Source organism: Pleurodeles waltl, chromosome 2_1, assembly GCF_031143425.1.
Source record: "Pleurodeles waltl isolate 20211129_DDA chromosome 2_1, aPleWal1.hap1.20221129, whole genome shotgun sequence".
NCBI classification, from domain to species: domain Eukaryota; kingdom Metazoa; phylum Chordata; class Amphibia; order Caudata; family Salamandridae; genus Pleurodeles; species Pleurodeles waltl.
In genome coordinates this window covers 342,170,432-342,176,740 of record NC_090438.1, presented here as the reverse complement: position 1 = coordinate 342,176,740, position 6,309 = coordinate 342,170,432, and the positions used below count along the sequence as shown (strand labels likewise).

Here is a 6,309-nt window from a genome sequence, read left to right as displayed (position 1 = left end):
ACCAATCAGTGACGAAACTATTTCACTTATAAACCAGGGAAATTTGTTTAGTCAACGCTTGTATTAATGTGCTAACACCAGCAAAACACTCGCTGCACTGCTATCTCTTTAAAAAAAAAGAGTTCGCCTTGCCAAGCAGATGTCAGCAGCTAAGAGAATTATGAGGAAGTTTCCACTTCTCCTTGCTTCCTTCCGAATGACGGTTATCGTACTCCTGAGAGCTACTGTCAGCCTCTCCACAGATCCAACCGGCTGACTCGTAAACAATTTCTTCGTGTCAGCTTTTAATTTGTTCACGTCACTAGGAAAAAAACATAGTCAGAATTTATTATCAATATTTCTGATAATGACTTGGCCATGCATAAAGACCTGTTTTTCCTTCAGGAAACGATATGACATTATCTTTACAGCTCAGTATTGCATTTTCTCGAGACCCTTCGAAATCACATTTTCATTAACGAATGTGTGTACTAAATGGTAACAAGAGGCAGAGTACGTACGGAACGATACGTGTCATTTAAAACGACCTCGTTCAAACAAGGTGTAATATATGCGGTTAGTGCGTTTATCGTTTTTTTTTTGTAAAAAATAATGTAGATTTTCCAAGTAGTTTATGATGGAAAGTCTTAATTTTATTAAAGACACGGAGGCGAGTATTATGCTTTCTTTTCCTGCTTTATTTTAAATAGCAGCCAAGAGGAAAAGCACCAATCCCAGAGGATTGCAAACAAGCAACCAATGGGATAACGAAACTAAGAACGTTGACCAATCAATGCAGTGCATCACATAAGGTATACCTATCCTGACTGCAGGCAGCCCTCTTTTCGGTTGCGAGACAGTCAAGAAACAGATTTAAACAAAGGTACTATACAACAAATCAAACATATTGCTAGAATTAGAGCAAAAAAGTCTTGAATTCTGTCCAAATTAGGAGTGTACAGGTCCGAGGTTAGTGAAAGACGTGGTGAACAAGATCCTCGTGAAGGAAAGGCATCCGCTGACTTAAGTTGAGGAGGATGTTGAAGCGTTGGTATTGGCTAGAAAGGGAGGAAGATAACAAGATTAATACAATAAGTGGTGGGATAATACTCGCCTCCGTGTCTTTAATAAAATTAAGACTTTCCATCATAAACTACTTGGAAAATCTACATTTTATGACAAGACCGGAGGCTCCTATTATGCTTGTTTAAAGCATGTCAATTACAATAGAAGTTGCTGAATTAACAGGTTTACAATAAAATGTACGAAAGGTAGAATCATTAGACCAATCTGCCGATCTTAGAATATCCTCCAATCTTGAACCAGCCTAAAAGGCTTTTGATGCCATGGCACCTCTAGCAGAATGGGCGCCAAATTTTGAAGTATCAATGCCCGCTAGAGACATTACCCATTTGACCCAACGAGCCAAGGTAGGAGAAGAGACCGGTTTATAAGGTTTCCTAAAGGAGATTAACAGTTGGGAAGCAGAAGATGTTCTAAGATCGGCCGTTTTTTTGTTCATAAACCTTTAAACAGTTTCCTACGCAGAGTTTTGGTTGATTTGGAAAAAAGGGATAAAACACAGAGGTAATATTGGTTTTGGTACGACGGGACACATTGAACAGAATACCGGACGGAGTGAATTGACGAGCCGAGATATCTAAGGCTCTTACATCTGACAAACGTTTTATAGAGACAAGACACAGCAACATTGTTAATTTGGCTGAAAGCATTTTCAGAGATAAGGAGTCATTATCTTGCCAAGAGATAAACATTTGAAGGACTAGGTTGACGTCCCATATGGTGGAGTATTTGGGAATTGGAGGATTGGAAAATTTCACTCCTTTTAATAGACGACAAATCATAGGATGTTCTTCTACTGATTTCCCGTTTATAAGAGGAAGATGTAGCGACAATGCTGATCTATATAGATTAATGGTTCTGTAAGATTTGCCTGCGCTAGCCTGAGAGGCAAGGAAATTAGCTATTAAGGTTAGATCTGTTGAAAAGTGATCGCATGATTTTCCCAGACACCAGCTAGACCAGATAGACCAAGCTGACTTGTATGCTTTGGAAGTGCCTGGAGCCCAGGAGCTGTTGATATAAGCTGAAGCTTCGAGTGAAATTCCTGGATAAGACGATGAAGACCTGAGACTTTCCAAGCGGATAGAAACAGGGTTTTGTTGACAATGAGATCGTGGGGAAGACCTTGAGGATTGAGAAGTAGTGAGGGAAAGGAGGGTAGCAGGACGGGAAAGTCGACGGCTAACTCCAGGAGAGTGGGAAACCATACTTGAGCTTGCCAGAACGGGACTATTAAGACTATAGTGGCTTTTTGTCGTCGGAGATGATTGAGGACTCTGTTTATCATTATGAACGGAGGGAATGCATAGTGCGTTGCAGGAAGCCACTGTTGGAGAAAGGCATCGGTCGCTAACGCATGAGGGTCTGGTCTCCAGCTGAAGAAACGAGGTAGTTGAGTGTTCAGACGGGATGCAAACAGGTCTGTGTGGAAGGGACCCCATTTGTGATGGATAGAGTTGAAAACTGAAGAGTGAAGTTTCCAGTCGCTGTAATCTGAAAGGTGACGAGAAAACCAATCTGATACTGAGTTGAGAGAACCTGGTAAGTATTCTGCTTGAACTGAAATTTTTTCTGTGAAGGCAGAAATCCCAAAAGCTTTTTGCTAGTTCTGCTAGTGGTTTGGATTTAGTACCGCCAAGGTGATTTATATATCTTACCGCTGTAAGATTGTCCATACGAAGAAGTACGGAACAAGAAACTTTGTTTTTGGTGAAAGTCCTTATTGCAAAGGATCCTGCAAGCATCTCTAAATAATTGATGTGCAATGAAGACTCCTGTCGAGACCATGTGCCTCCAGTCGATACGTGACCACACCTTGCGCCCCAACCTGTTAGGCTTGCATCGGATTCTAACACAAGATCTGGGACTGAGGCAAAGATGGTCCTGCCGTTCCAGGCTTCGAGGTGATCCAGCCACCATTGGAGTTCTGTACGGGATTCGAGATCGAGGGGGATGAAATCTGAAATCTGAATAAGCAAGACCCTTGCGAAGATGACGAATTTTTAAACTCTGAAGAGCCCGATAGTGAAGAGGACCTGGAAAGATTGCTTGAATTGAAGAAGAAAGAAGACCTACAATTCTTGCAAGAGACCTGAGGGAGAGAGAAGTCTGCTGTAAAGATAGGGTTATCTCGGATTTGATGTGTTTTATTTTTGAGATCGGGAGTTGAAGGAGACCTTGAGGGGAATTGATCAGGAATCCTAAGAATTCCATCTCCTGTGAAGGGGTAAAAATTGACTTCTGCTGATTTACTAGAAAGCCTAGGTCTGAAAGAAGAGAGATGGTGTAAGCGAGTTGGGACTTCAGAATAGAAATGTCTTGATGCATTAGAAGAATATCGTCTAAGTATATTATTAATCTGAAACCTTGAGATCGAAGAAGAGCTTATGAAGGCTGAAGGAAGGGGAAATGCCGGTTGAATAGCCTGTTTTTGAAGGAGCTCTTGTATTTCTGCAGAGATTAAGTCTGACATTTCTTTTGAAAATTTGAGAGGGAGCAGTGGGAAGTTTTGATAGGGAATCTCGTAAAATTCTATTAAATAACTTTTGATTGTGTTGAGTACCCAGGGATCTGAGGTAATCTCTATCCATTTGTGGAGAAACAATTTTAGACGACCCCCTACAGAAGGATGGCCAGAAGGAAGGTTTACCTGAATTGTTGTAGGATCTGCGTTGGCTCCTCCCTCTGTATCCTCTGGAGTGCTGGGGATAGAACTGGGGACGAAAGTCTTGTTGCTGTTGTTGCTGGTAAGCAAATGATCCTCTGAAGCCTTGGTTTCTGGAAGGGCGGTCGGTGGAGCGGCTTCTGCCTCTACCGGCCCTGACAAAAACCCGAGAATTAAAAACCTTTTTAAGTGATTGTTGGGCTTTGTTAATTGAAGCAAAAGTGGTAACATATTTACTTAGTTCCTTGATGAAATTGTCCCCGAACAGTAAGCCATCGGCTTTAGCTCCTGGATCTTTAGGCGCCAAATTTGCAAGTTTAGGGTCCAGTTTAAGCAGAAGACCTTTACGGCGTTCATGCGTCATGGCTGAGTTGGCATTACCCAACAAGCAAAAAGCTCTCTGAATCCAGAGAGAGAGTTCTTCTGGGTCAATAGACTCATCATTGGTTCTAGCTGATTCAGCTAAATCAAAAATGCGGGATAACGGTCCGACCAGATCCAGTACTTTATCTTGACATAGAGCCCATGCTCTATCCACCCCTTTGCGTGGGTCTTTGCCAAAGTTGGAGAAGAATGTTAGGAGGGACGGGTCTAAGGCAGGGGTATCGGTAATGTGTAACGGGAGAGAAGGTCTGGGACATTCAGCTCGTAGTCTTGAACGAACTTGTTTGTCTAGAGGAAGTCGCAATTTAGCTTAAAATATATTTTGCTACATGATTGGAGGGAACCCATTCTGTAGAATTAGGATGGTGGATTAGCCCAGGGTCAAACATAAGGTTGCCGTCAGAATCTAAGAGGGGGCATGGGATTGGCTAGATGAAGTTAATTTTGATTTTTTAGGGAGAGGTCCGATCCAAAAATTAGAGTAGTTATCGTCCTCAATGTCTGACGAGGAGACATTAGAGTCAGCATCGTCGTCGATATCTTTAATATCCTCAATCACAATTTTTTGGGTCTTGGGGACATTTTTTGACTTACTTTTACATTTTTGACCCAAATTTTTATTCCCCTCCGAACTGGGAGGCCTTTGAGGGACTTTGTCCTCTATCCCGTGTGAGTTTGACTCACCAACCATAAGCGCAGACGAGTCGTTAGACTGACTTTGAGAAGCCTCCGGGGCTTTGCGCTTTCTGCTTTCCCCCGCAGAATGGGCCTTTTGTGATTGGGATAAACATGAGGACATAGTGCACTGAATTTGTTTGGAAATGTTATCCATAGAAGCAGAAACTGCTTTTTTAACAGAGGATTGAATGAAGTTATTTAAATTATAGGAGAAATCTTCTTCAGAATCTTCATTAGATTTGAAATAATCTGAGAAATCCATAGCTATGGAGAGTAAGAGAAAAAAGGTATTTAAAACGGTATTTAAAAGGATTAAATGTAAATAACAAGCTTAAAGATTAATGGAGTGTGACTCACCAAGAGAAAATCAGGGAAATCCTTGAAAAGAATAAATGCCGGTTCTTAGTGAACAGCCTAAGCTGTAATTGTTCTATAAATGGGAGGGTAACTGAAAAAATCAATAAAGCTTTCAAGCTTTAACTTGTGGCTGAATAATGTTTCAATGCAAGTCTAATTGAAAGTCAATAAGAGTTTTCAAGCTCTTGACTTGTGTCTGTAAAGTGGAGTGAAAAGAGGAAGTGAAACCAGCTGAAAAAATCAATAAAAGCTTTCAAAGCTTTTATCCAACGGCTCTCCGGAATGAAAGGAATGTAGTCCTCCTGAAGCCTGCTGCCAAATGGAGGTCGTGTCAGCCGGCGTTCAAGATAGAACGTTCACGGCAGCCCGCCTCACGAGCAGAAATGACTGAAAGAAAATTAAGCGTTTACGCGCTAAACAATTCAACAAAACAGATACACGCTGGACACAATACAATAAATAGAATAATACGCTTATAAATAGAGATGGAAAATAATATATATATAAGGTAAAGACAAATATTATGAGGAGCAATGAAAGATATACTTATCTTGACTGCGAGCAGCAAGAAAAAAAAGGGCTGCCTGCAGTCAGGATAGGTATACCTTATGTGATGCACTGCATTGATTGGTCAACGTTCTTAGTTTCGTTATCCCATTGGTTGCTTGTTTGCAATCCTCTGGGATTGGTGCTTTTCCTCTTGGCTGCTATTTAAAATAAAGCAGGAAAAGAAAGCATAATAGGAGCCTCCGGTCTTGTCATAAAATTGCATTTACATAGCGCCTACTACCTCTGACAAGGCTGAAACGCTTTATGCCTGGTAATACGCTACTCCGGAACCCAAGGTTAGTGGTTTCTTCCGTGGTTATTGGGATTAGTCCTGTGGCACTAGGATACCATTCCTTTGCATTTACTGCAGTATCTTTGTCGAGGATAAAATTAGGAGTTAAGGGTGATCATGAATGGGAGAAGGGTAGTTGTGGGATAAGGCAGATGGTAGCTGGGATTAGCAGATGAGCTAATGCAAGGCTGCAGGATATGACTTTGAAAGGACAGATTGTGTTCTTTATGATGATGATCGAGGATGAGGCAATTTGCAAAAGTTGTGATAGTTGGAATGAGGATGGGGCAATGTGCAGAAATACAAATATGTGGATAAGGAA

General features: G+C 41.3%; 1 long non-coding RNA gene across 1 annotated transcript; it reads right to left on the bottom strand.

Annotated features, from left to right (window-relative positions):
* Window positions 1-656: 656 nt before the first annotated feature.
* Window positions 657-5,034, bottom strand: LOC138264841 (uncharacterized). Its single transcript, XR_011199297.1, has 2 exons — window positions 3,713-5,034; window positions 657-1,037 (listed from the first exon to the last, which is right to left on the bottom strand). It is a non-coding gene; the product is annotated as an uncharacterized lncRNA (long non-coding RNA).
* Between the last annotated feature and the right edge of the window lie 1,275 nt (window positions 5,035-6,309).